General features: G+C 46.2%; 36 non-coding genes across 36 annotated transcripts in view; all 36 read right to left on the bottom strand.

The window, feature by feature from the left end:
- LOC311370226 (U1 spliceosomal RNA) overlaps positions 1 to 87 on the bottom strand; it is a 165-nt gene extending 78 nt beyond the window's left edge. Inside the window, exon 1 of the small nuclear RNA XR_014640551.1 lies at positions 1 to 87. This exon is cut by the window's left edge and continues 78 nt beyond it. This is a non-coding gene — a small nuclear RNA (U1 spliceosomal RNA).
- Positions 88 to 508: 421 nt separating this feature from the next.
- Positions 509 to 699, bottom strand: LOC311370442 (U2 spliceosomal RNA). The gene has a single exon (XR_014640765.1). It is a non-coding gene; the product is annotated as a U2 spliceosomal RNA (small nuclear RNA).
- An 868-nt stretch (positions 700 to 1,567) lies between these two features.
- On the bottom strand, positions 1,568 to 1,686 carry LOC311370213 (5S ribosomal RNA). The gene has a single exon (XR_014640539.1). It is a non-coding gene; the product is annotated as a 5S ribosomal RNA (ribosomal RNA).
- A 300-nt stretch (positions 1,687 to 1,986) lies between these two features.
- Positions 1,987 to 2,105, bottom strand: LOC311370170 (5S ribosomal RNA). The gene has a single exon (XR_014640498.1). It is a non-coding gene; the product is annotated as a 5S ribosomal RNA (ribosomal RNA).
- A 268-nt stretch (positions 2,106 to 2,373) lies between these two features.
- LOC311370374 (U1 spliceosomal RNA) lies at positions 2,374 to 2,538 on the bottom strand. Its single transcript, XR_014640699.1, has one exon. It is a non-coding gene; the product is annotated as a U1 spliceosomal RNA (small nuclear RNA).
- A 421-nt stretch (positions 2,539 to 2,959) lies between these two features.
- LOC311370441 (U2 spliceosomal RNA) lies at positions 2,960 to 3,150 on the bottom strand. The gene has a single exon (XR_014640764.1). It is a non-coding gene; the product is annotated as a U2 spliceosomal RNA (small nuclear RNA).
- Positions 3,151 to 4,020: 870 nt separating this feature from the next.
- On the bottom strand, positions 4,021 to 4,139 carry LOC311370205 (5S ribosomal RNA). The gene has a single exon (XR_014640531.1). It is a non-coding gene; the product is annotated as a 5S ribosomal RNA (ribosomal RNA).
- Positions 4,140 to 4,439: 300 nt separating this feature from the next.
- Positions 4,440 to 4,558, bottom strand: LOC311370169 (5S ribosomal RNA). Its single transcript, XR_014640497.1, has one exon. It is a non-coding gene; the product is annotated as a 5S ribosomal RNA (ribosomal RNA).
- A 268-nt stretch (positions 4,559 to 4,826) lies between these two features.
- On the bottom strand, positions 4,827 to 4,991 carry LOC311370372 (U1 spliceosomal RNA). The gene has a single exon (XR_014640697.1). It is a non-coding gene; the product is annotated as a U1 spliceosomal RNA (small nuclear RNA).
- Positions 4,992 to 6,203: 1,212 nt separating this feature from the next.
- On the bottom strand, positions 6,204 to 6,394 carry LOC311370440 (U2 spliceosomal RNA). Its single transcript, XR_014640763.1, has one exon. It is a non-coding gene; the product is annotated as a U2 spliceosomal RNA (small nuclear RNA).
- A 922-nt stretch (positions 6,395 to 7,316) lies between these two features.
- LOC311370197 (5S ribosomal RNA) lies at positions 7,317 to 7,435 on the bottom strand. Its single transcript, XR_014640525.1, has one exon. It is a non-coding gene; the product is annotated as a 5S ribosomal RNA (ribosomal RNA).
- Positions 7,436 to 7,704: 269 nt separating this feature from the next.
- Positions 7,705 to 7,869, bottom strand: LOC311370225 (U1 spliceosomal RNA). The gene has a single exon (XR_014640550.1). It is a non-coding gene; the product is annotated as a U1 spliceosomal RNA (small nuclear RNA).
- A 421-nt stretch (positions 7,870 to 8,290) lies between these two features.
- LOC311370439 (U2 spliceosomal RNA) lies at positions 8,291 to 8,481 on the bottom strand. The gene has a single exon (XR_014640762.1). It is a non-coding gene; the product is annotated as a U2 spliceosomal RNA (small nuclear RNA).
- An 882-nt stretch (positions 8,482 to 9,363) lies between these two features.
- LOC311370185 (5S ribosomal RNA) lies at positions 9,364 to 9,482 on the bottom strand. Its single transcript, XR_014640513.1, has one exon. It is a non-coding gene; the product is annotated as a 5S ribosomal RNA (ribosomal RNA).
- Positions 9,483 to 9,751: 269 nt separating this feature from the next.
- LOC311370222 (U1 spliceosomal RNA) lies at positions 9,752 to 9,916 on the bottom strand. Its single transcript, XR_014640548.1, has one exon. It is a non-coding gene; the product is annotated as a U1 spliceosomal RNA (small nuclear RNA).
- A 421-nt stretch (positions 9,917 to 10,337) lies between these two features.
- LOC311370438 (U2 spliceosomal RNA) lies at positions 10,338 to 10,528 on the bottom strand. The gene has a single exon (XR_014640761.1). It is a non-coding gene; the product is annotated as a U2 spliceosomal RNA (small nuclear RNA).
- Positions 10,529 to 11,444: 916 nt separating this feature from the next.
- Positions 11,445 to 11,563, bottom strand: LOC311370173 (5S ribosomal RNA). The gene has a single exon (XR_014640501.1). It is a non-coding gene; the product is annotated as a 5S ribosomal RNA (ribosomal RNA).
- A 269-nt stretch (positions 11,564 to 11,832) lies between these two features.
- On the bottom strand, positions 11,833 to 11,997 carry LOC311370221 (U1 spliceosomal RNA). The gene has a single exon (XR_014640547.1). It is a non-coding gene; the product is annotated as a U1 spliceosomal RNA (small nuclear RNA).
- A 421-nt stretch (positions 11,998 to 12,418) lies between these two features.
- Positions 12,419 to 12,609, bottom strand: LOC311370437 (U2 spliceosomal RNA). The gene has a single exon (XR_014640760.1). It is a non-coding gene; the product is annotated as a U2 spliceosomal RNA (small nuclear RNA).
- Positions 12,610 to 13,479: 870 nt separating this feature from the next.
- Positions 13,480 to 13,598, bottom strand: LOC311370161 (5S ribosomal RNA). The gene has a single exon (XR_014640489.1). It is a non-coding gene; the product is annotated as a 5S ribosomal RNA (ribosomal RNA).
- Positions 13,599 to 13,898: 300 nt separating this feature from the next.
- LOC311370167 (5S ribosomal RNA) lies at positions 13,899 to 14,017 on the bottom strand. The gene has a single exon (XR_014640495.1). It is a non-coding gene; the product is annotated as a 5S ribosomal RNA (ribosomal RNA).
- Positions 14,018 to 14,285: 268 nt separating this feature from the next.
- On the bottom strand, positions 14,286 to 14,450 carry LOC311370371 (U1 spliceosomal RNA). The gene has a single exon (XR_014640696.1). It is a non-coding gene; the product is annotated as a U1 spliceosomal RNA (small nuclear RNA).
- A 1,210-nt stretch (positions 14,451 to 15,660) lies between these two features.
- LOC311370436 (U2 spliceosomal RNA) lies at positions 15,661 to 15,851 on the bottom strand. Its single transcript, XR_014640759.1, has one exon. It is a non-coding gene; the product is annotated as a U2 spliceosomal RNA (small nuclear RNA).
- A 922-nt stretch (positions 15,852 to 16,773) lies between these two features.
- On the bottom strand, positions 16,774 to 16,892 carry LOC311370149 (5S ribosomal RNA). Its single transcript, XR_014640477.1, has one exon. It is a non-coding gene; the product is annotated as a 5S ribosomal RNA (ribosomal RNA).
- A 269-nt stretch (positions 16,893 to 17,161) lies between these two features.
- On the bottom strand, positions 17,162 to 17,326 carry LOC311370220 (U1 spliceosomal RNA). The gene has a single exon (XR_014640546.1). It is a non-coding gene; the product is annotated as a U1 spliceosomal RNA (small nuclear RNA).
- Positions 17,327 to 17,747: 421 nt separating this feature from the next.
- On the bottom strand, positions 17,748 to 17,938 carry LOC311370433 (U2 spliceosomal RNA). The gene has a single exon (XR_014640756.1). It is a non-coding gene; the product is annotated as a U2 spliceosomal RNA (small nuclear RNA).
- An 872-nt stretch (positions 17,939 to 18,810) lies between these two features.
- On the bottom strand, positions 18,811 to 18,929 carry LOC311370137 (5S ribosomal RNA). Its single transcript, XR_014640465.1, has one exon. It is a non-coding gene; the product is annotated as a 5S ribosomal RNA (ribosomal RNA).
- Positions 18,930 to 19,198: 269 nt separating this feature from the next.
- LOC311370218 (U1 spliceosomal RNA) lies at positions 19,199 to 19,363 on the bottom strand. Its single transcript, XR_014640544.1, has one exon. It is a non-coding gene; the product is annotated as a U1 spliceosomal RNA (small nuclear RNA).
- A 421-nt stretch (positions 19,364 to 19,784) lies between these two features.
- On the bottom strand, positions 19,785 to 19,975 carry LOC311370432 (U2 spliceosomal RNA). Its single transcript, XR_014640755.1, has one exon. It is a non-coding gene; the product is annotated as a U2 spliceosomal RNA (small nuclear RNA).
- An 882-nt stretch (positions 19,976 to 20,857) lies between these two features.
- On the bottom strand, positions 20,858 to 20,976 carry LOC311370125 (5S ribosomal RNA). The gene has a single exon (XR_014640453.1). It is a non-coding gene; the product is annotated as a 5S ribosomal RNA (ribosomal RNA).
- Positions 20,977 to 21,245: 269 nt separating this feature from the next.
- LOC311370217 (U1 spliceosomal RNA) lies at positions 21,246 to 21,410 on the bottom strand. The gene has a single exon (XR_014640543.1). It is a non-coding gene; the product is annotated as a U1 spliceosomal RNA (small nuclear RNA).
- A 421-nt stretch (positions 21,411 to 21,831) lies between these two features.
- LOC311370431 (U2 spliceosomal RNA) lies at positions 21,832 to 22,022 on the bottom strand. Its single transcript, XR_014640754.1, has one exon. It is a non-coding gene; the product is annotated as a U2 spliceosomal RNA (small nuclear RNA).
- Positions 22,023 to 22,945: 923 nt separating this feature from the next.
- LOC311370112 (5S ribosomal RNA) lies at positions 22,946 to 23,064 on the bottom strand. Its single transcript, XR_014640440.1, has one exon. It is a non-coding gene; the product is annotated as a 5S ribosomal RNA (ribosomal RNA).
- A 269-nt stretch (positions 23,065 to 23,333) lies between these two features.
- Positions 23,334 to 23,498, bottom strand: LOC311370216 (U1 spliceosomal RNA). The gene has a single exon (XR_014640542.1). It is a non-coding gene; the product is annotated as a U1 spliceosomal RNA (small nuclear RNA).
- A 421-nt stretch (positions 23,499 to 23,919) lies between these two features.
- LOC311370430 (U2 spliceosomal RNA) lies at positions 23,920 to 24,110 on the bottom strand. The gene has a single exon (XR_014640753.1). It is a non-coding gene; the product is annotated as a U2 spliceosomal RNA (small nuclear RNA).
- Positions 24,111 to 24,980: 870 nt separating this feature from the next.
- Positions 24,981 to 25,000, bottom strand: part of LOC311370099 (5S ribosomal RNA) — a 119-nt gene continuing 99 nt past the window's right edge. Inside the window, exon 1 of the ribosomal RNA XR_014640427.1 lies at positions 24,981 to 25,000. This exon is cut by the window's right edge and continues 99 nt beyond it. This is a non-coding gene — a ribosomal RNA (5S ribosomal RNA).

Here is a 25,000-nt window from a genome sequence, read left to right as displayed (position 1 = left end):
GTCAGCAACAGCCTCAGTGCAATGGCTGAGCCTCGCTATGGGTGAACCACCTTCTTGATCATGGTATCTCCCTTGCCAGGTAAGTATGAGTTGTGAGCGTTCAGGGTGGCTACACGTTGCCCACGCGTGCTCCCGTGGGGGACGGTTGCAAAGCATTCTGCAAAGGGACGAGATACACTGGAACACAAAGTGTTGGCAACATTCCTGCACGTCTAGACTGTATAGACACTGTAGACCACCGATCACACGTTTTTAACTTGCATCTGAAATCAGCGTGGGTGGAAGCAAAACGACAGCAAACCTGGAGATCAGAGTTATTTGAACACTACAATGTATTATTGTTTATATAAATATATACATAGCCTATAACAGAATCCCGTTGGAATAAATGTTCATGGTGCGTTTTCATACGCACGTTTAAACTGTAAATGATCCATGTCACTTTGTTGTCTCAAACGCGGACGGGTGTAGCATCAGCAGGAGATGCCTTTTGATTTGAACAGTCATAGGAGGGTGCACCGGTCCTGGAGGTACTGCAATACCAGGTCGATGCGTGGAGTGGACGGAGCAAGCCCCTTTTCCATCTCCAAGTTCCAAAAATCAATTTAATATATGGTCCCCGGGTAGGGGACGTATCAGATATTAAACTGATAAGAACAGATACTACACTTGATCTTAGCCAAAAGGCCGAGAAGCGATACCCACACATGGTCAGGCCTAGAGGCCACCTTCCCAGACACGACGCTCTGCTTGGCGGTTTAACAGCGAGAACAGCCTCAGCCTATACAAATTCAAAAGGACCACTAGGCGTCCACCACACATAGCGTGTTGTCAAGACTATATTTATCCTGAAAAACGAGTTTATTTATCATTTGTGCTAACGCAGCTTCTCTTGGGATTATCTGGTTCATTCAGAAAAATACAGCATCGTTTTTATTTGCCATCAAAACGTATCCCATAATTCTGAGATACTTAACTCGTTGATTCAGAAAAGCATGCAGTGAATGCATTACGCTGCCCCAATAAACTCACACTGGCGCGTCTGAATAAACCGGTGACCAAGAACGCTCTCCTCATTATGCCGTCACAAACCCAGGCAGCCTTACCAACAGAACTCACAGGCAATATAAGCAGGACAGAGCCAGATTCTGCTCAGTTCTTCTCGGACCTCATGAGCGACAGGTAGGCAAATATCCTCAGATAGCGCAATTATTATCCGATTGAATAGTTTTTGATATTTCACTATCCTCTAAGTTATAATATCAGGTATCATGTTCTGTTGTGTGTGTGTGTGTGTGTGTGTGTGTGTGTGTGTGTGTGTGTGTGCGCGTGCGCGTGTGTGTGTGTGTGTGTGCGCGCCTGAAGGTTGTCGAAATGTAGAGCTCTCGTCGCAGCTCTCTGGTGCTCCCTGCTGGCAGTCTCACTATACTGTCCGCGTGTTTCACAAAAAGATTTTGGAGAGACGTTGTCAGTGTCTGTATGTTGCTTCAATTCTCCCAAACAGTTGGCGGTAAAGATCCGGCCACGGTAAACAATTGCAGGCAAAAAGCTCGAGATGAAAAGAAAAAGCTTACAGCACCTGGTATTCCCAGGCGGTCTCCCATCCAAGTACTAACCAGGCCCGACCCTGCTTAGCTTCCGAGATCAGACGAGATCGGGCGTGTTCAGGGTGGTATGGCCGTAAGCAATTCTACCCGTCGCCAAACACGCTTTTATACGCAGGAGCACATTAGGAGTGGGCCAGGGGTCGCACTTGTACAGAAACAATGATTAGTTATACCACAATGAATAGATGAATGAAGGAATACGTTATTCCAGACTCAAAGTCTCAGTAAAGTCTCACTATACTGTCCGCGTGTTTCACAAAAAGATTTTGGAGAGACGTTGTCAGTGTCTGTATGTTGCTTCAATTCTCCCAAACAGTTGGCGGTAAAGATCCGGCCACGGTAAACAATTGCAGGCAAAAAGCTCGAGATGAAAAGAAAATGCTTACAGCACCTGGTATTCCCAGGCGGTCTCCCATCCAAGTACTAACCAGGCCCGACCCTGCTTAGCTTCCGAGATCAGACGAGATCGGGCGTGTTCAGGGTGGTATGGCCGTAAGCAATTCTACCCGTCGCCAAACACGCTTTTATGCGCAGGAGCACATTAGGAGTGGGCCAGGGGTCGCACTTGTACAGAAACAATGATTAGTTATACCACAATGAATAGATGTATGAAGGAATACGTTATTCCAGACTCAAAGCTCCGTATAAAAACGCAAGGCAATGCACTGCGTATGCGTTTGTGTAAACGTTTGAAGAAACGTAGCGCTCCAACACCTGGGGTGCGATGCAGGCATTCGTAGCTGTTTTTTCTTTAGAACAACATAATCAGGGGAGAGCGCGAACGCAGTCCCCCACTACCAGAAATTATGCAATCAAGATTCCCACATTTGGGGAATTCGCACGGGTCAGCAACAGCCTCAGTGCAATGGCTGAGCCTCGCTATGGGTGAACCACCTTCTTGATCATGGTATCTCCCTTGCCAGGTAAGTATGAGTTGTGAGCGTTCAGGGTGGCTACACGTTGCCCACGCGTGCTCCCGTGGGGGACGGTTGCAAAGCATTCAGCAAAGGGACGAGATACACTGGAACACAAAGTGTTGGCAACATTCCTGCACGTCTAGACTGTATAGACGCTGTAGACCACCGATCACACGTTTTTAACTTGCATCTGAAATCAGCGTGGGTGGAAGCAAAACGACAGCAAACCTGGAGATCAGAGTTATTTGAACACTACAATGTATTATTGTTTATATAAATATATACATAGCCTATAACAGAATCCCGTTGGAATAAATGTTCATGGTGCGTTTTCATACGCACGTTTAAACTGTAAATGATCCATGTCACTTTGTTGTCTCAAACGCGGACGGGTGTAGCATCAGCAGGAGATGCCTTTTGATTTGAACAGTCATAGGAGGGTGCACCGGTCCTGGAGGTACTGCAATACCAGGTCGATGCGTGGAGTGGACGGAGCAAGCCCCTTTTCCATCTCCAAGTTCCAAAAATCAATTTAATATATGGTCCCCGGGTAGGGGACGTATCAGATATTAAACTGATAAGAACAGATACTACACTTGATCTTAGCCAAAAGGCCGAGAAGCGATACCCACACATGGTCAGGCCTAGAGGCCACCTTCCCAGACACGACGCTCTGCTTGGCGGTTTAACAGCGAGAACAGCCTCAGCCTATACAAATTCAAAAGGACCACTAGGCGTCCACCACACATAGCGTGTTGTCAAGACTATATTTATCCTGAAAAACGAGTTTATTTATCATTTGTGCTAACGCAGCTTCTCTTGGGATTATCTGGTTCATTCAGAAAAATACAGCATCGTTTTTATTTGCCATCAAAACGTATCCCATAATTCTGAGATACTTAACTCGTTGATTCAGAAAAGCATGCAGTGAATGCATTACGCTGCCCCAATAAACTCACACTGGCGCGTCTGAATAAACCGGTGACCAAGAACGCTCTCCTCATTATGCCGTCACAAACCCAGGCAGCCTTACCAACAGAACTCACAGGCAATATAAGCAGGACAGAGCCAGATTCTGCTCAGTTCTTCTCGGACCTCATGAGCGACAGGTAGGCAAATATCCTCAGATAGCGCAATTATTATCCGATTGAATAGTTTTTGATATTTCACTATCCTCTAAGTTATAATATCAGGTATCATGTTCTGTTGTGTGTGTGTGTGTGTGTGTGTGTGTGTGTGTGTGTGTGTGTGTGTGCGCGTGCGCGTGTGTGTGTGTGTGTGTGCGCGCCTGAAGGTTGTCGAAATGTAGAGCTCTCGTCGCAGCTCTCTGGTGCTCCCTGCTGGCAGTCTCACTATACTGTCCGCGTGTTTCACAAAAAGATTTTGGAGAGACGTTGTCAGTGTCTGTATGTTGCTTCAATTCTCCCAAACAGTTGGCGGTAAAGATCCGGCCACGGTAAACAATTGCAGGCAAAAAGCTCGAGATGAAAAGAAAAAGCTTACAGCACCTGGTATTCCCAGGCGGTCTCCCATCCAAGTACTAACCAGGCCCGACCCTGCTTAGCTTCCGAGATCAGACGAGATCGGGCGTGTTCAGGGTGGTATGGCCGTAAGCAATTCTACCCGTCGCCAAACACGCTTTTATACGCAGGAGCACATTAGGAGTGGGCCAGGGGTCGCACTTGTACAGAAACAATGATTAGTTATACCACAATGAATAGATGAATGAAGGAATACGTTATTCCAGACTCAAAGTCTCAGTAAAGTCTCACTATACTGTCCGCGTGTTTCACAAAAAGATTTTGGAGAGACGTTGTCAGTGTCTGTATGTTGCTTCAATTCTCCCAAACAGTTGGCGGTAAAGATCCGGCCACGGTAAACAATTGCAGGCAAAAAGCTCGAGATGAAAAGAAAATGCTTACAGCACCTGGTATTCCCAGGCGGTCTCCCATCCAAGTACTAACCAGGCCCGACCCTGCTTAGCTTCCGAGATCAGACGAGATCGGGCGTGTTCAGGGTGGTATGGCCGTAAGCAATTCTACCCGTCGCCAAACACGCTTTTATGCGCAGGAGCACATTAGGAGTGGGCCAGGGGTCGCACTTGTACAGAAACAATGATTAGTTATACCACAATGAATAGATGTATGAAGGAATACGTTATTCCAGACTCAAAGCTCCGTATAAAAACGCAAGGCAATGCACTGCGTATGCGTTTGTGTAAACGTTTGAAGAAACGTAGCGCTCCAACACCTGGGGTGCGATGCAGGCATTCGTAGCTGTTTTTTCTTTAGAACAACATAATCAGGGGAGAGCGCGAACGCAGTCCCCCACTACCAGAAATTATGCAATCAAGATTCCCACATTTGGGGAATTCGCACGGGTCAGCAACAGCCTCAGTGCAATGGCTGAGCCTCGCTATGGGTGAACCACCTTCTTGATCATGGTATCTCCCTTGCCAGGTAAGTATGAGTTGTGAGCGTTCAGGGTGGCTACACGTTGCCCACGCGTGCTCCCGTGGGGGACGGTTGCAAAGCATTCAGCAAAGGGACGAGATACACTGGAACACAAAGTGTTGGCAACATTCCTGCACGTCTAGACTGTATAGACGCTGTAGACCACCGATCACACGTTTTTAACTTGCATCTGAAATCAGCGTGGGTGGAAGCAAAACGACAGCAAACCTGGAGATCAGAGTTATTTGAACACTACAATGTATTATTGTTTATATAAATATATACATAGCCTATAACAGAATCCCGTTGGAATAAATGTTCATGGTGCGTTTTCATACGCACGTTTAAACTGTAAATGATCCATGTCACTTTGTTGTCTCAAACGCGGACGGGTGTAGCATCAGCAGGAGATGCCTTTTGATTTGAACAGTCATAGGTATGGCGAGTGAACAGTGCCAAACCTAAGGATAACCAGGAAGAGGCGAAGGAGCAGTCTAACCCTACGCCGCCGTCACAACGTGTGAAATTTTGTATGGGATTGATTGGGACTGCAGACGAGAGACCAGCAGCGACGCCACGGCGACTGCATGGAAGTTCCGTCCACCGGCGGCGGTGTCACGGCGACGTACATAAGGAAATTCAGACAAAATGTACGTCTACTCACGGACATCTGAAGAAGTTCGTCGCCACTAAGACGCCTGCTAACCTACGTCGCCGTGAGAACGCCTGAACTAAAACTTAAGAGTTTTGGTCTTTTTGACACACAAAAACTAACGGTTTTTATAAAATGTCATCAACTTATTCATCAACAAGTATTTGGACATATTAATACCAGAAAAAATAAATAATAATAAAAAAGAAAAAAATATATAGACTGGGAATCGAACCCCAGTCTCTCGCGTGACAGTCAATTACCTTAACCACAACATTGTCTGGACCATGACCAAAAATAAATAAGTAAATATATATATGTATATATATATTTAGTTATTTATTTATTTTTGGTCATGGTCCAGACAATGTTGTGGTTAAGGTAATAAATAAATATATATATATATATATATATATATATATATATATATATATATATATATATATATATATAATGGCGACGGCGTGCGTATCCTCTCCCCACGGCGGCGGCGTACGTATCTTCTCCACACGTGCATTTCACACGATGTTATCCTTCTCCTGGTAATCCTGGCACTGTTCACTCGCCATACATAGGAGGGTGCACCGGTCCTGGAGGTACTGCAATACCAGGTCGATGCGTGGAGTGGACGGAGCAAGCCCCTTTTCCATCTCCAAGTTCCAAAAATCAATTTAATATATGGTCCCCGGGTAGGGGACGTATCAGATATTAAACTGATAAGAACAGATACTACACTTGATCTTAGCCAAAAGGCCGAGAAGCGATACCCACACATGGTCAGGCCTAGAGGCCACCTTCCCAGACACGACGCTCTGCTTGGCGGTTTAACAGCGAGAACAGCCTCAGCCTATACAAATTCAAAAGGACCACTAGGCGTCCACCACACATAGCGTGTTGTCAAGACTATATTTATCCTGAAAAACGAGTTTATTTATCATTTGTGCTAACGCAGCTTCTCTTGGGATTATCTGGTTCATTCAGAAAAATACAGCATCGTTTTTATTTGCCATTAAAACGTATCCCATAATTCTGAGATACTTAACTCGTTGATTCAGAAAAGCATGCAGTGAATGCATTACGCTGCCCCAATAAACTCACACTGGCGCGTCTGAATAAACCGGTGACCAAGAACGCTCTCCTCATTATGCCGTCACAAACCCAGGCAGCCTTACCAACAGAACTCACAGGCAATATAAGCAGGACAGAGCCAGATTCTGCTCAGTTCTTCTCGGACCTCATGAGCGACAGGTAGGCAAATATCCTCAGATAGCGCAATTATTATCCGATTGAATAGTTTTTGATATTTCACTATCCTCTAAGTTATAATATCAGGTATCATGTTCTGTTGTGTGTGTGTGTGTGTGTGTGTGTGTGTGTGTGTGTGTGTGTGTGTGTGTGTGTGTGTGTGTGTGTGTGTGTGTGTGTGTGTGTGTGTGTGTGTGTGCGCGTGCGCGTGTGTGTGTGTGTGTGTGTGCGCGCCTGAAGGTTGTCGAAATGTAGAGCTCTCGTCGCAGCTCTCTGGTGCTCCCTGCTGGCAGTCTCACTATACTGTCCGCGTGTTTCACAAAAAGATTTTGGAGAGACGTTGTCAGTGTCTGTATGTTGCTTCAATTCTCCCAAACAGTTGGCGGTAAAGATCCGGCCACGGTAAACAATTGCAGGCAAAAAGCTCGAGATGAAAAGAAAAAGCTTACAGCACCTGGTATTCCCAGGCGGTCTCCCATCCAAGTACTAACCAGGCCCGACCCTGCTTAGCTTCCGAGATCAGACGAGATCGGGCGTGTTCAGGGTGGTATGGCCGTAAGCAATTCTACCCGTCGCCAAACACGCTTTTATACGCAGGAGCACATTAGGAGTGGGCCAGGGGTCGCACTTGTACAGAAACAATGATTAGTTATACCACAATGAATAGATGAATGAAGGAATACGTTATTCCAGACTCAAAGCTCCGTATAAAAACGCAATGCAATACACTGCGTATGCGTTTGTGTAAACGTTTGAAGAAACGTAGCGCTCCAACACCTGGGGTGCGATTGCAGGCATTCGTAGCTGTTTTTTCTTTAGAACAACATAATCAGGGGAGAGCGCGAACGCAGTCCCCCACTACCAGAAATTATGCAATCGAGATTCCCACATTTGGGGAATTCGCACGGGTCAGCAACAGCCTCAGTGCAATGGCTGAGCCTCGCTATGGGTGAACCACCTTCTTGATCATGGTATCTCCCTTGCCAGGTAAGTATGAGTTGTGAGCGTTCAGGGTGGCTACACGTTGCCCACGCGTGCTCCCGTGGGGGACGGTTGCAAAGCATTCTGCAAAGGGACGAGATACACTGGAACACAAAGTGTTGGCAACATTCCTGCACGTCTAGACTGTATAGACACTGTAGACCACCGATCACACGTTTTTAACTTGCATCTGAAATCAGCGTGGGTGGAAGCAAAACGACAGCAAACCTGGAGATCAGAGTTATTTGAACACTACAATGTATTATTGTTTATATAAATATATACATAGCCTATAACAGAATCCCGTTGGAATAAATGTTCATGGTGCGTTTTCATACGCACGTTTAAACTGTAAATGATCCATGTCACTTTGTTGTCTCAAACGCGGACGGGTGTAGCATCAGCAGGAGATGCCTTTTGATTTGAACAGTCATAGGAGGGTGCACCGGTCCTGGAGGTACTGCAATACCAGGTCGATGCGTGGAGTGGACGGAGCAAGCCCCTTTTCCATCTCCAAGTTCCAAAAATCAATTTAATATATGGTCCCCGGGTAGGGGACGTATCAGATATTAAACTGATAAGAACAGATACTACACTTGATCTTAGCCAAAAGGCCGAGAAGCGATACCCACACATGGTCAGGCCTAGAGGCCACCTTCCCAGACACGACGCTCTGCTTGGCGGTTTAACAGCGAGAACAGCCTCAGCCTATACAAATTCAAAAGGACCACTAGGCGTCCACCACACATAGCGTGTTGTCAAGACTATATTTATCCTGAAAAACGAGTTTATTTATCATTTGTGCTAACGCAGCTTCTCTTGGGATTATCTGGTTCATTCAGAAAAATACAGCATCGTTTTTATTTGCCATCAAAACGTATCCCATAATTCTGAGATACTTAACTCGTTGATTCAGAAAAGCATGCAGTGAATGCATTACGCTGCCCCAATAAACTCACACTGGCGCGTCTGAATAAACCGGTGACCAAGAACGCTCTCCTCATTATGCCGTCACAAACCCAGGCAGCCTTACCAACAGAACTCACAGGCAATATAAGCAGGACAGAGCCAGATTCTGCTCAGTTCTTCTCGGACCTCATGAGCGACAGGTAGGCAAATATCCTCAGATAGCGCAATTATTATCCGATTGAATAGTTTTTGATATTTCACTATCCTCTAAGTTATAATATCAGGTATCATGTTCTGTTGTGTGTGTGTGTGTGTGTGTGTGTGTGTGTGTGTGTGTGTGTGTGTGTGTGTGTGCGCGCGTGCGCGTGTGTGTGTGTGTGTGTGTGCGCGCCTGAAGGTTGTCGAAATGTAGAGCTCTCGTCGCAGCTCTCTGGTGCTCCCTGCTGGCAGTCTCACTATACTGTCCGCGTGTTTCACAAAAAGATTTTGGAGAGACGTTGTCAGTGTCTGTATGTTGCTTCAATTCTCCCAAACAGTTGGCGGTAAAGATCCGGCCACGGTAAACAATTGCAGGCAAAAAGCTCGAGATGAAAAGAAAAAGCTTACAGCACCTGGTATTCCCAGGCGGTCTCCCATCCAAGTACTAACCAGGCCCGACCCTGCTTAGCTTCCGAGATCAGACGAGATCGGGCGTGTTCAGGGTGGTATGGCCGTAAGCAATTCTACCCGTCGCCAAACACGCTTTTATACGCAGGAGCACATTAGGAGTGGGCCAGGGGTCGCACTTGTACAGAAACAATGATTAGTTATACCACAATGAATAGATGAATGAAGGAATACGTTATTCCAGACTCAAAGCTCCGTATAAAAACGCAATGCAATACACTGCGTATGCGTTTGTGTAAACGTTTGAAGAAACGTAGCGCTCCAACACCTGGGGTGCGATTGCAGGCATTCGTAGCTGTTTTTTCTTTAGAACAACATAATCAGGGGAGAGCGCGAACGCAGTCCCCCACTACCAGAAATTATGCAATCGAGATTCCCACATTTGGGGAATTCGCACGGGTCAGCAACAGCCTCAGTGCAATGGCTGAGCCTCGCTATGGGTGAACCACCTTCTTGATCATGGTATCTCCCTTGCCAGGTAAGTATGAGTTGTGAGCGTTCAGGGTGGCTACACGTTGCCCACGCGTGCTCCCGTGGGGGACGGTTGCAAAGCATTCTGCAAAGGGACGAGATACACTGGAACACAAAGTGTTGGCAACATTCCTGCACGTCTAGACTGTATAGACGCTGTAGACCACCGATCACACGTTTTTAACTTGCATCTGAAATCAGCGTGGGTGGAAGCAAAACGACAGCAAACCTGGAGATCAGAGTTATTTGAACACTACAATGTATTATTGTTTATATAAATATATACATAGCCTATAACAGAATCCCGTTGGAATAAATGTTCATGGTGCGTTTTCATACGCACGTTTAAACTGTAAATGATCCATGTCACTTTGTTGTCTCAAACGCGGACGGGTGTAGCATCAGCAGGAGATGCCTTTTGATTTGAACAGTCATAGGAGGGTGCACCGGTCCTGGAGGTACTGCAATACCAGGTCGATGCGTGGAGTGGACGGAGCAAGCCCCTTTTCCATCTCCAAGTTCCAAAAATCAATTTAATATATGGTCCCCGGGTAGGGGACGTATCAGATATTAAACTGATAAGAACAGATACTACACTTGATCTTAGCCAAAAGGCCGAGAAGCGATACCCACACATGGTCAGGCCTAGAGGCCACCTTCCCAGACACGACGCTCTGCTTGGCGGTTTAACAGCGAGAACAGCCTCAGCCTATACAAATTCAAAAGGACCACTAGGCGTCCACCACACATAGCGTGTTGTCAAGACTATATTTATCCTGAAAAACGAGTTTATTTATCATTTGTGCTAACGCAGCTTCTCTTGGGATTATCTGGTTCATTCAGAAAAATACAGCATCGTTTTTATTTGCCATTAAAACGTATCCCATAATTCTGAGATACTTAACTCGTTGATTCAGAAAAGCATGCAGTGAATGCATTACGCTGCCCCAATAAACTCACACTGGCGCGTCTGAATAAACCGGTGACCAAGAACGCTCTCCTCATTATGCCGTCACAAACCCAGGCAGCCTTACCAACAGAACTCACAGGCAATATAAGCAGGACAGAGCCAGATTCTGCTCAGTTCTTCTCGGACCTCATGAGCGACAGGTAGGCAAATATCCTCAGATAGCGCAATTATTATCCGATTGAATAGTTTTTGATATTTCACTATCCTCTAAGTTATAATATCAGGTATCATGTTCTGTTGTGTGTGTGTGTGTGTGTGTGTGTGTGTGTGTGTGTGTGTGTGTGTGTGTGTGTGTGTGTGTGTGTGTGTGTGTGTGTGTGTGTGTGTGTGCGCGTGCGCGTGTGTGTGTGTGTGTGTGTGCGCGCCTGAAGGTTGTCGAAATGTAGAGCTCTCGTCGCAGCTCTCTGGTGCTCCCTGCTGGCAGTCTCACTATACTGTCCGCGTGTTTCACAAAAAGATTTTGGAGAGACGTTGTCAGTGTCTGTATGTTGCTTCAATTCTCCCAAACAGTTGGCGGTAAAGATCCGGCCACGGTAAACAATTGCAGGCAAAAAGCTCGAGATGAAAAGAAAAAGCTTACAGCACCTGGTATTCCCAGGCGGTCTCCCATCCAAGTACTAACCAGGCCCGACCCTGCTTAGCTTCCGAGATCAGACGAGATCGGGCGTGTTCAGGGTGGTATGGCCGTAAGCAATTCTACCCGTCGCCAAACACGCTTTTATACGCAGGAGCACATTAGGAGTGGGCCAGGGGTCGCACTTGTACAGAAACAATGATTAGTTATACCACAATGAATAGATGAATGAAGGAATACGTTATTCCAGACTCAAAGCTCCGTATAAAAACGCAATGCAATACACTGCGTATGCGTTTGTGTAAACGTTTGAAGAAACGTAGCGCTCCAACACCTGGGGTGCGATTGCAGGCATTCGTAGCTGTTTTTTCTTTAGAACAACATAATCAGGGGAGAGCGCGAACGCAGTCCCCCACTACCAGAAATTATGCAATCGAGATTCCCACATTTGGGGAATTCGCACGGGTCAGCAACAGCCTCAGTGCAATGGCTGAGCCTCGCTATGGGTGAACCACCTTCTTGATCATGGTATCTCCCTTGCCAGGTAAGTATGAGTTGTGAGCGTTCAGGGTGGCTACACGTTGCCCACGCGTGCTCCCGTGGGGGACGGTTGCAAAGCATTCTGCAAAGGGACGAGATACACTGGAACACAAAGTGTTGGCAACATTCCTGCACGTCTAGACTGTATAGACACTGTAGACCACCGATCACACGTTTTTAACTTGCATCTGAAATCAGCGTGGGTGGAAGCAAAACGACAGCAAACCTGGAGATCAGAGTTATTTGAACACTACAATGTATTATTGTTTATATAAATATATACATAGCCTATAACAGAATCCCGTTGGAATAAATGTTCATGGTGCGTTTTCATACGCACGTTTAAACTGTAAATGATCCATGTCACTTTGTTGTCTCAAACGCGGACGGGTGTAGCATCAGCAGGAGATGCCTTTTGATTTGAACAGTCATAGGAGGGTGCACCGGTCCTGGAGGTACTGCAATACCAGGTCGATGCGTGGAGTGGACGGAGCAAGCCCCTTTTCCATCTCCAAGTTCCAAAAATCAATTTAATATATGGTCCCCGGGTAGGGGACGTATCAGATATTAAACTGATAAGAACAGATACTACACTTGATCTTAGCCAAAAGGCCGAGAAGCGATACCCACACATGGTCAGGCCTAGAGGCCACCTTCCCAGACACGACGCTCTGCTTGGCGGTTTAACAGCGAGAACAGCCTCAGCCTATACAAATTCAAAAGGACCACTAGGCGTCCACCACACATAGCGTGTTGTCAAGACTATATTTATCCTGAAAAACGAGTTTATTTATCATTTGTGCTAACGCAGCTTCTCTTGGGATTATCTGGTTCATTCAGAAAAATACAGCATCGTTTTTATTTGCCATCAAAACGTATCCCATAATTCTGAGATACTTAACTCGTTGATTCAGAAAAGCATGCAGTGAATGCATTACGCTGCCCCAATAAACTCACACTGGCGCGTCTGAATAAACCGGTGACCAAGAACGCTCTCCTCATTATGCCGTCACAAACCCAGGCAGCCTTACCAACAGAACTCACAGGCAATATAAGCAGGACAGAGCCAGATTCTGCTCAGTTCTTCTCGGACCTCATGAGCGACAGGTAGGCAAATATCCTCAGATAGCGCAATTATTATCCGATTGAATAGTTTTTGATATTTCACTATCCTCTAAGTTATAATATCAGGTATCATGTTCTGTTGTGTGTGTGTGTGTGTGTGTGTGTGTGTGTGTGTGTGTGTGTGTGTGCGCGTGCGCGTGTGTGTGTGTGTGTGTGCGCGCCTGAAGGTTGTCGAAATGTAGAGCTCTCGTCGCAGCTCTCTGGTGCTCCCTGCTGGCAGTCTCACTATACTGTCCGCGTGTTTCACAAAAAGATTTTGGAGAGACGTTGTCAGTGTCTGTATGTTGCTTCAATTCTCCCAAACAGTTGGCGGTAAAGATCCGGCCACGGTAAACAATTGCAGGCAAAAAGCTCGAGATGAAAAGAAAAAGCTTACAGCACCTGGTATTCCCAGGCGGTCTCCCATCCAAGTACTAACCAGGCCCGACCCTGCTTAGCTTCCGAGATCAGACGAGATCGGGCGTGTTCAGGGTGGTATGGCCGTAAGCAATTCTACCCGTCGCCAAACACGCTTTTATACGCAGGAGCACATTAGGAGTGGGCCAGGGGTCGCACTTGTACAGAAACAATGATTAGTTATACCACAATGAATAGATGAATGAAGGAATACGTTATTCCAGACTCAAAGTCTCAGTAAAGTCTCACTATACTGTCCGCGTGTTTCACAAAAAGATTTTGGAGAGACGTTGTCAGTGTCTGTATGTTGCTTCAATTCTCCCAAACAGTTGGCGGTAAAGATCCGGCCACGGTAAACAATTGCAGGCAAAAAGCTCGAGATGAAAAGAAAATGCTTACAGCACCTGGTATTCCCAGGCGGTCTCCCATCCAAGTACTAACCAGGCCCGACCCTGCTTAGCTTCCGAGATCAGACGAGATCGGGCGTGTTCAGGGTGGTATGGCCGTAAGCAATTCTACCCGTCGCCAAACACGCTTTTATGCGCAGGAGCACATTAGGAGTGGGCCAGGGGTCGCACTTGTACAGAAACAATGATTAGTTATACCACAATGAATAGATGTATGAAGGAATACGTTATTCCAGACTCAAAGCTCCGTATAAAAACGCAAGGCAATGCACTGCGTATGCGTTTGTGTAAACGTTTGAAGAAACGTAGCGCTCCAACACCTGGGGTGCGATGCAGGCATTCGTAGCTGTTTTTTCTTTAGAACAACATAATCAGGGGAGAGCGCGAACGCAGTCCCCCACTACCAGAAATTATGCAATCAAGATTCCCACATTTGGGGAATTCGCACGGGTCAGCAACAGCCTCAGTGCAATGGCTGAGCCTCGCTATGGGTGAACCACCTTCTTGATCATGGTATCTCCCTTGCCAGGTAAGTATGAGTTGTGAGCGTTCAGGGTGGCTACACGTTGCCCACGCGTGCTCCCGTGGGGGACGGTTGCAAAGCATTCAGCAAAGGGACGAGATACACTGGAACACAAAGTGTTGGCAACATTCCTGCACGTCTAGACTGTATAGACGCTGTAGACCACCGATCACACGTTTTTAACTTGCATCTGAAATCAGCGTGGGTGGAAGCAAAACGACAGCAAACCTGGAGATCAGAGTTATTTGAACACTACAATGTATTATTGTTTATATAAATATATACATAGCCTATAACAGAATCCCGTTGGAATAAATGTTCATGGTGCGTTTTCATACGCACGTTTAAACTGTAAATGATCCATGTCACTTTGTTGTCTCAAACGCGGACGGGTGTAGCATCAGCAGGAGATGCCTTTTGATTTGAACAGTCATAGGTATGGCGAGTGAACAGTGCCAAACCTAAGGATAACCAGGAAGAGGCGAAGGAGCAGTCTAACCCTACGCCGCCGTCACAACGTGTGAAATTTTGTATGGGATTGATTGGGACTGCAGACGAGAGACCAGCAGCGACGCCACGGCGACTGCATGGAAGTTCCGTCCACCGGCGGCGGTGTCACGGCGACGTACATAAGGAAATTCAGACAAAATGTACGTCTACTCACGGACATCTGAAGAAGTTCGTCGCCACTAAGACGCCTGCTAACCTACGTCGCCGTGAGAACGCCTGAACTAAAACTTAAGAGTTTTGGTCTTTTTGACACACAAAAACTAACGGTTTTTATAAAATGTCATCAACTTATTCATCAACAAGTATTTGGACATATTAATACCAGAAAAAATAAATAATAATAAAAAAGAAAAAAATATATAGACTGGGAATCGAACCCCAGTCTCTCGCGTGACAGTCAATTACCTTAACCACAACATTGTCTGGACCATGACCAAAAATAAATAAGTAAATATATATATGTATATATATATTTAGTTATTTATTTATTTTTGGTCATGGTCCAGACAATGTTGTGGTTAAGGTAATAAATAAATATATATATATATATATATATATATATATATATATATATATATATATATATATATATAATGGCGACGGCGTGCGTATCCTCTCCCCACGGCGGCGGCGTACGTATCTTCTCCACACGTGCATTTCACACGATGTTATCCTTCTCCTGGTAATCCTGGCACTGTTCACTCGCCATACATAGGAGGGTGCACCGGTCCTGGAGGTACTGCAATACCAGGTCGATGCGTGGAGTGGACGGAGCAAGCCCCTTTTCCATCTCCAAGTTCCAAAAATCAATTTAATATATGGTCCCCGGGTAGGGGACGTATCAGATATTAAACTGATAAGAACAGATACTACACTTGATCTTAGCCAAAAGGCCGAGAAGCGATACCCACACATGGTCAGGCCTAGAGGCCACCTTCCCAGACACGACGCTCTGCTTGGCGGTTTAACAGCGAGAACAGCCTCAGCCTATACAAATTCAAAAGGACCACTAGGCGTCCACCACACATAGCGTGTTGTCAAGACTATATTTATCCTGAAAAACGAGTTTATTTATCATTTGTGCTAACGCAGCTTCTCTTGGGATTATCTGGTTCATTCAGAAAAATACAGCATCGTTTTTATTTGCCATTAAAACGTATCCCATAATTCTGAGATACTTAACTCGTTGATTCAGAAAAGCATGCAGTGAATGCATTACGCTGCCCCAATAAACTCACACTGGCGCGTCTGAATAAACCGGTGACCAAGAACGCTCTCCTCATTATGCCGTCACAAACCCAGGCAGCCTTACCAACAGAACTCACAGGCAATATAAGCAGGACAGAGCCAGATTCTGCTCAGTTCTTCTCGGACCTCATGAGCGACAGGTAGGCAAATATCCTCAGATAGCGCAATTATTATCCGATTGAATAGTTTTTGATATTTCACTATCCTCTAAGTTATAATATCAGGTATCATGTTCTGTTGTGTGTGTGTGTGTGTGTGTGTGTGTGTGTGTGTGTGTGTGTGTGTGTGTGTGTGTGTGTGTGTGTGTGTGTGTGTGTGTGTGTGTGTGTGTGTGTGCGCGTGCGCGTGTGTGTGTGTGTGTGTGTGCGCGCCTGAAGGTTGTCGAAATGTAGAGCTCTCGTCGCAGCTCTCTGGTGCTCCCTGCTGGCAGTCTCACTATACTGTCCGCGTGTTTCACAAAAAGATTTTGGAGAGACGTTGTCAGTGTCTGTATGTTGCTTCAATTCTCCCAAACAGTTGGCGGTAAAGATCCGGCCACGGTAAACAATTGCAGGCAAAAAGCTCGAGATGAAAAGAAAAAGCTTACAGCACCTGGTATTCCCAGGCGGTCTCCCATCCAAGTACTAACCAGGCCCGACCCTGCTTAGCTTCCGAGATCAGACGAGATCGGGCGTGTTCAGGGTGGTATGGCCGTAAGCAATTCTACCCGTCGCCAAACACGCTTTTATACGCAGGAGCACATTAGGAGTGGGCCAGGGGTCGCACTTGTACAGAAACAATGATTAGTTATACCACAATGAATAGATGAATGAAGGAATACGTTATTCCAGACTCAAAGCTCCGTATAAAAACGCAATGCAATACACTGCGTATGCGTTTGTGTAAACGTTTGAAGAAACGTAGCGCTCCAACACCTGGGGTGCGATTGCAGGCATTCGTAGCTGTTTTTTCTTTAGAACAACATAATCAGGGGAGAGCGCGAACGCAGTCCCCCACTACCAGAAATTATGCAATCGAGATTCCCACATTTGGGGAATTCGCACGGGTCAGCAACAGCCTCAGTGCAATGGCTGAGCCTCGCTATGGGTGAACCACCTTCTTGATCATGGTATCTCCCTTGCCAGGTAAGTATGAGTTGTGAGCGTTCAGGGTGGCTACACGTTGCCCACGCGTGCTCCCGTGGGGGACGGTTGCAAAGCATTCTGCAAAGGGACGAGATACACTGGAACACAAAGTGTTGGCAACATTCCTGCACGTCTAGACTGTATAGACACTGTAGACCACCGATCACACGTTTTTAACTTGCATCTGAAATCAGCGTGGGTGGAAGCAAAACGACAGCAAACCTGGAGATCAGAGTTATTTGAACACTACAATGTATTATTGTTTATATAAATATATACATAGCCTATAACAGAATCCCGTTGGAATAAATGTTCATGGTGCGTTTTCATACGCACGTTTAAACTGTAAATGATCCATGTCACTTTGTTGTCTCAAACGCGGACGGGTGTAGCATCAGCAGGAGATGCCTTTTGATTTGAACAGTCATAGGAGGGTGCACCGGTCCTGGAGGTACTGCAATACCAGGTCGATGCGTGGAGTGGACGGAGCAAGCCCCTTTTCCATCTCCAAGTTCCAAAAATCAATTTAATATATGGTCCCCGGGTAGGGGACGTATCAGATATTAAACTGATAAGAACAGATACTACACTTGATCTTAGCCAAAAGGCCGAGAAGCGATACCCACACATGGTCAGGCCTAGAGGCCACCTTCCCAGACACGACGCTCTGCTTGGCGGTTTAACAGCGAGAACAGCCTCAGCCTATACAAATTCAAAAGGACCACTAGGCGTCCACCACACATAGCGTGTTGTCAAGACTATATTTATCCTGAAAAACGAGTTTATTTATCATTTGTGCTAACGCAGCTTCTCTTGGGATTATCTGGTTCATTCAGAAAAATACAGCATCGTTTTTATTTGCCATCAAAACGTATCCCATAATTCTGAGATACTTAACTCGTTGATTCAGAAAAGCATGCAGTGAATGCATTACGCTGCCCCAATAAACTCACACTGGCGCGTCTGAATAAACCGGTGACCAAGAACGCTCTCCTCATTATGCCGTCACAAACCCAGGCAGCCTTACCAACAGAACTCACAGGCAATATAAGCAGGACAGAGCCAGATTCTGCTCAGTTCTTCTCGGACCTCATGAGCGACAGGTAGGCAAATATCCTCAGATAGCGCAATTATTATCCGATTGAATAGTTTTTGATATTTCACTATCCTCTAAGTTATAATATCAGGTATCATGTTCTGTTGTGTGTGTGTGTGTGTGTGTGTGTGTGTGTGTGTGTGTGTGTGTGTGCGCGTGCGCGTGTGTGTGTGTGTGTGTGTGCGCGCCTGAAGGTTGTCGAAATGTAGAGCTCTCGTCGCAGCTCTCTGGTGCTCCCTGCTGGCAGTCTCACTATACTGTCCGCGTGTTTCACAAAAAGATTTTGGAGAGACGTTGTCAGTGTCTGTATGTTGCTTCAATTCTCCCAAACAGTTGGCGGTAAAGATCCGGCCACGGTAAACAATTGCAGGCAAAAAGCTCGAGATGAAAAGAAAAAGCTTACAGCACCTGGTATTCCCAGGCGGTCTCCCATCCAAGTACTAACCAGGCCCGACCCTGCTTAGCTTCCGAGATCAGACGAGATCGGGCGTGTTCAGGGTGGTATGGCCGTAAGCAATTCTACCCGTCGCCAAACACGCTTTTATACGCAGGAGCACATTAGGAGTGGGCCAGGGGTCGCACTTGTACAGAAACAATGATTAGTTATACCACAATGAATAGATGAATGAAGGAATACGTTATTCCAGACTCAAAGCTCCGTATAAAAACGCAATGCAATACACTGCGTATGCGTTTGTGTAAACGTTTGAAGAAACGTAGCGCTCCAACACCTGGGGTGCGATTGCAGGCATTCGTAGCTGTTTTTTCTTTAGAACAACATAATCAGGGGAGAGCGCGAACGCAGTCCCCCACTACCAGAAATTATGCAATCGAGATTCCCACATTTGGGGAATTCGCACGGGTCAGCAACAGCCTCAGTGCAATGGCTGAGCCTCGCTATGGGTGAACCACCTTCTTGATCATGGTATCTCCCTTGCCAGGTAAGTATGAGTTGTGAGCGTTCAGGGTGGCTACACGTTGCCCACGCGTGCTCCCGTGGGGGACGGTTGCAAAGCATTCTGCAAAGGGACGAGATACACTGGAACACAAAGTGTTGGCAACATTCCTGCACGTCTAGACTGTATAGACACTGTAGACCACCGATCACACGTTTTTAACTTGCATCTGAAATCAGCGTGGGTGGAAGCAAAACGACAGCAAACCTGGAGATCAGAGTTATTTGAACACTACAATGTATTATTGTTTATATAAATATATACATAGCCTATAACAGAATCCCGTTGGAATAAATGTTCATGGTGCGTTTTCATACGCACGTTTAAACTGTAAATGATCCATGTCACTTTGTTGTCTCAAACGCGGACGGGTGTAGCATCAGCAGGAGATGCCTTTTGATTTGAACAGTCATAGGAGGGTGCACCGGTCCTGGAGGTACTGCAATACCAGGTCGATGCGTGGAGTGGACGGAGCAAGCCCCTTTTCCATCTCCAAGTTCCAAAAATCAATTTAATATATGGTCCCCGGGTAGGGGACGTATCAGATATTAAACTGATAAGAACAGATACTACACTTGATCTTAGCCAAAAGGCCGAGAAGCGATACCCACACATGGTCAGGCCTAGAGGCCACCTTCCCAGACACGACGCTCTGCTTGGCGGTTTAACAGCGAGAACAGCCTCAGCCTATACAAATTCAAAAGGACCACTAGGCGTCCACCACACATAGCGTGTTGTCAAGACTATATTTATCCTGAAAAACGAGTTTATTTATCATTTGTGCTAACGCAGCTTCTCTTGGGATTATCTGGTTCATTCAGAAAAATACAGCATCGTTTTTATTTGCCATCAAAACGTATCCCATAATTCTGAGATACTTAACTCGTTGATTCAGAAAAGCATGCAGTGAATGCATTACGCTGCCCCAATAAACTCACACTGGCGCGTCTGAATAAACCGGTGACCAAGAACGCTCTCCTCATTATGCCGTCACAAACCCAGGCAGCCTTACCAACAGAACTCACAGGCAATATAAGCAGGACAGAGCCAGATTCTGCTCAGTTCTTCTCGGACCTCATGAGCGACAGGTAGGCAAATATCCTCAGATAGCGCAATTATTATCCGATTGAATAGTTTTTGATATTTCACTATCCTCTAAGTTATAATATCAGGTATCATGTTCTGTTGTGTGTGTGTGTGTGTGTGTGTGTGTGTGTGTGTGTGTGTGTGTGTGTGTGTGTGCGCGTGCGCGTGTGTGTGTGTGTGTGTGTGTGCGCGCCTGAAGGTTGTCGAAATGTAGAGCTCTCGTCGCAGCTCTCTGGTGCTCCCTGCTGGCAGTCTCACTATACTGTCCGCGTGTTTCACAAAAAGATTTTGGAGAGACGTTGTCAGTGTCTGTATGTTGCTTCAATTCTCCCAAACAGTTGGCGGTAAAGATCCGGCCACGGTAAACAATTGCAGGCAAAAAGCTCGAGATGAAAAGAAAAAGCTTACAGCACCTGGTATTCCCAGGCGGTCTCCCATCCAAGTACTAACCAGGCCCGACCCTGCTTAGCTTCCGAGATCAGACGAGATCGGGCGTGTTCAGGGTGGTATGGCCGTAAGCAATTCTACCCGTCGCCAAACACGCTTTTATACGCAGGAGCACATTAGGAGTGGGCCAGGGGTCGCACTTGTACAGAAACAATGATTAGTTATACCACAATGAATAGATGAATGAAGGAATACGTTATTCCAGACTCAAAGCTCCGTATAAAAACGCAATGCAATACACTGCGTATGCGTTTGTGTAAACGTTTGAAGAAACGTAGCGCTCCAACACCTGGGGTGCGATTGCAGGCATTCGTAGCTGTTTTTTCTTTAGAACAACATAATCAGGGGAGAGCGCGAACGCAGTCCCCCACTACCAGAAATTATGCAATCGAGATTCCCACATTTGGGGAATTCGCACGGGTCAGCAACAGCCTCAGTGCAATGGCTGAGCCTCGCTATGGGTGAACCACCTTCTTGATCATGGTATCTCCCTTGCCAGGTAAGTATGAGTTGTGAGCGTTCAGGGTGGCTACACGTTGCCCACGCGTGCTCCCGTGGGGGACGGTTGCAAAGCATTCTGCAAAGGGACGAGATACACTGGAACACAAAGTGTTGGCAACATTCCTGCACGTCTAGACTGTATAGACACTGTAGACCACCGATCACACGTTTTTAACTTGCATCTGAAATCAGCGTGGGTGGAAGCAAAACGACAGCAAACCTGGAGATCAGAGTTATTTGAACACTACAATGTATTATTGTTTATATAAATATATACATAGCCTATAACAGAATCCCGTTGGAATAAATGTTCATGGTGCGTTTTCATACGCACGTTTAAACTGTAAATGATCCATGTCACTTTGTTGTCTCAAACGCGGACGGGTGTAGCATCAGCAGGAGATGCCTTTTGATTTGAACAGTCATAGGAGGGTGCACCGGTCCTGGAGGTACTGCAATACCAGGTCGATGCGTGGAGTGGACGGAGCAAGCCCCTTTTCCATCTCCAAGTTCCAAAAATCAATTTAATATATGGTCCCCGGGTAGGGGACGTATCAGATATTAAACTGATAAGAACAGATACTACACTTGATCTTAGCCAAAAGGCCGAGAAGCGATACCCACACATGGTCAGGCCTAGAGGCCACCTTCCCAGACACGACGCTCTGCTTGGCGGTTTAACAGCGAGAACAGCCTCAGCCTATACAAATTCAAAAGGACCACTAGGCGTCCACCACACATAGCGTGTTGTCAAGACTATATTTATCCTGAAAAACGAGTTTATTTATCATTTGTGCTAACGCAGCTTCTCTTGGGATTATCTGGTTCATTCAGAAAAATACAGCATCGTTTTTATTTGCCATCAAAACGTATCCCACCATAATTCTGAGATACTTAACTCGTTGATTCAGAAAAGCATGCAGTGAATGCATTACGCTGCCCCAATAAACTCACACTGGCGCGTCTGAATAAACCGGTGACCAAGAACGCTCTCCTCATTATGCCGTCACAAACCCAGGCAGCCTTACCAACAGAACTCACAGGCAATATAAGCAGGACAGAGCCAGATTCTGCTCAGTTCTTCTCGGACCTCATGAGCGACAGGTAGGCAAATATCCTCAGATAGCGCAATTATTATCCGATTGAATAGTTTTTGATATTTCACTATCCTCTAAGTTATAATATCAGGTATCATGTTCTGTTGTGTGTGTGTGTGTGTGTGTGTGTGTGTGTGTGTGTGTGTGTGTGTGTGTGTGTGTGTGTGTGTGTGCGCGTGCGCGTGTTTGTGTGTGTGTGTGTGCGCGTGCGCGTGTGTGTGTGTGTGTGTGCGCGCCTGAAGGTTGTCGAAATGTAGAGCTCTCGTCGCAGCTCTCTGGTGCTCCCTGCTGGCAGTCTCACTATACTGTCCGCGTGTTTCACAAAAAGATTTTGGAGAGACGTTGTCAGTGTCTGTATGTTGCTTCAATTCTCCCAAACAGTTGGCGGTAAAGATCCGGCCACGGTAAACAATTGCAGGCAAAAAGCTCGAGATGAAAAGAAAAAGCTTACAGCACCTGGTATTCCCAGGCGGTCTCCCATCCAAGTACTAACCAGGCCCGACCCTGCTTAGCTTCCGAGATCAGACGAGATCGGGCGTGTTCAGGGTGGTATGGCCGTAAGCAATTCTACCCGTCGCCAAACACGCTTTTATACGCAGGAGCACATTAGGAGTGGGCCAGGGGTCGCACTTGTACAGAAACAATGATTAGTTATACCACAATGAATAGATGAATGAAGGAATACGTTATTCCAGACTCAAAGCTCCGTATAAAAACGCAATGCAATACACTGCGTATGCGTTTGTGTAAACGTTTGAAGAAACGTAGCGCTCCAACACCTGGGGTGCGATTGCAGGCATTCGTAGCTGTTTTTTCTTTAGAACAACATAATCAGGGGAGAGCGCGAACGCAGTCCCCCACTACCAGAAATTATGCAATCGAGATTCCCACATTTGGGGAATTCGCACGGGTCAGCAACAGCCTCAGTGCAATGGCTGAGCCTCGCTATGGGTGAACCACCTTCTTGATCATGGTATCTCCCTTGCCAGGTAAGTATGAGTTTTGAGCGTTCAGGGTGGCTACACGTTGCCCACGCGTGCTCCCGTGGGGGACGGTTGCAAAGCATTCTGCAAAGGGACGAGATACACTGGAACACAAAGTGTTGGCAACATTCCTGCACGTCTAGACTGTATAGACACTGTAGACCACCGATCACACGTTTTTAACTTGCATCTGAAATCAGCGTGGGTGGAAGCAAAACGACAGCAAACCTGGAGATCAGAGTTATTTGAACACTACAATGTATTATTGTTTATATAAATATATACATAGCCTATAACAGAATCCCGTTGGAATAAATGTTCATGGTGCGTTTTCATACGCACGTTTAAACTGTAAATGATCCATGTCACTTTGTTGTCTCAAACGCGGACGGGTGTAGCATCAGCAGGAGATGCCTTTTGATTTGAACAGTCATAGGAGGGTGCACCGGTCCTGGAGGTACTGCAATACCAGGTCGATGCGTGGAGTGGACGGAGCAAGCCCCTTTTCCATCTCCAAGTTCCAAAAATCAATTTAATATATGGTCCCCGGGTAGGGGACGTATCAGATATTAAACTGATAAGAACAGATACTACACTTGATCTTAGCCAAAAGGCCGAGAAGCGATACCCACACATGGTCAGGCCTAGAGGCCACCTTCCCAGACACGACGCTCTGCTTGGCGGTTTAACAGCGAGAACAGCCTCAGCCTATACAAATTCAAAAGGACCACTAGGCGTCCACCACACATAGCGTGTTGTCAAGACTATATTTATCCTGAAAAACGAGTTTATTTATCATTTGTGCTAACGCAGCTTCTCTTGGGATTATCTGGTTCATTCAGAAAAATACAGCATCGTTTTTATTTGCCATCAAAACGTATCCCATAATTCTGAGATACTTAACTCGTTGATTCAGAAAAGCATGCAGTGAATGCATTACGCTGCCCCAATAAACTCACACTGGCGCGTCTGAATAAACCGGTGACCAAGAACGCTCTCCTCATTATGCCGTCACAAACCCAGGCAGCCTTACCAACAGAACTCACAGGCAATATAAGCAGGACAGAGCCAGATTCTGCTCAGTTCTTCTCGGACCTCATGAGCGACAGGTAGGCAAATATCCTCAGATAGCGCAATTATTATCCGATTGAATAGTTTTTGATATTTCACTATCCTCTAAGTTATAATATCAGGTATCATGTTCTGTTGTGTGTGTGTGTGTGTGTGTGTGTGTGTGTGTGTGTGTGTGTGTGTGCGCGTGCGCGTGTGTGTGTGTGTGTGTGCGCGCCTGAAGGTTGTCGAAATGTAGAGCTCTCGTCGCAGCTCTCTGGTGCTCCCTGCTGGCAGTCTCACTATACTGTCCGCGTGTTTCACAAAAAGATTTTGGAGAGACGTTGTCAGTGTCTGTATGTTGCTTCAATTCTCCCAAACAGTTGGCGGTAAAGATCCGGCCACGGTAAACAATTGCAGGCAAAAAGCTCGAGATGAAAAGAAAAAGCTTACAGCACCTGGTATT

Source organism: Micromesistius poutassou (assembly GCF_964030765.1).
Source record: "Micromesistius poutassou genome assembly, chromosome: 24".
NCBI lineage: Eukaryota > Metazoa > Chordata > Actinopteri > Gadiformes > Gadidae > Micromesistius > Micromesistius poutassou.
The sequence above is the reverse complement of the archived record's forward strand: the minus strand, read 5'-3'. Positions and strand labels throughout refer to the sequence as shown.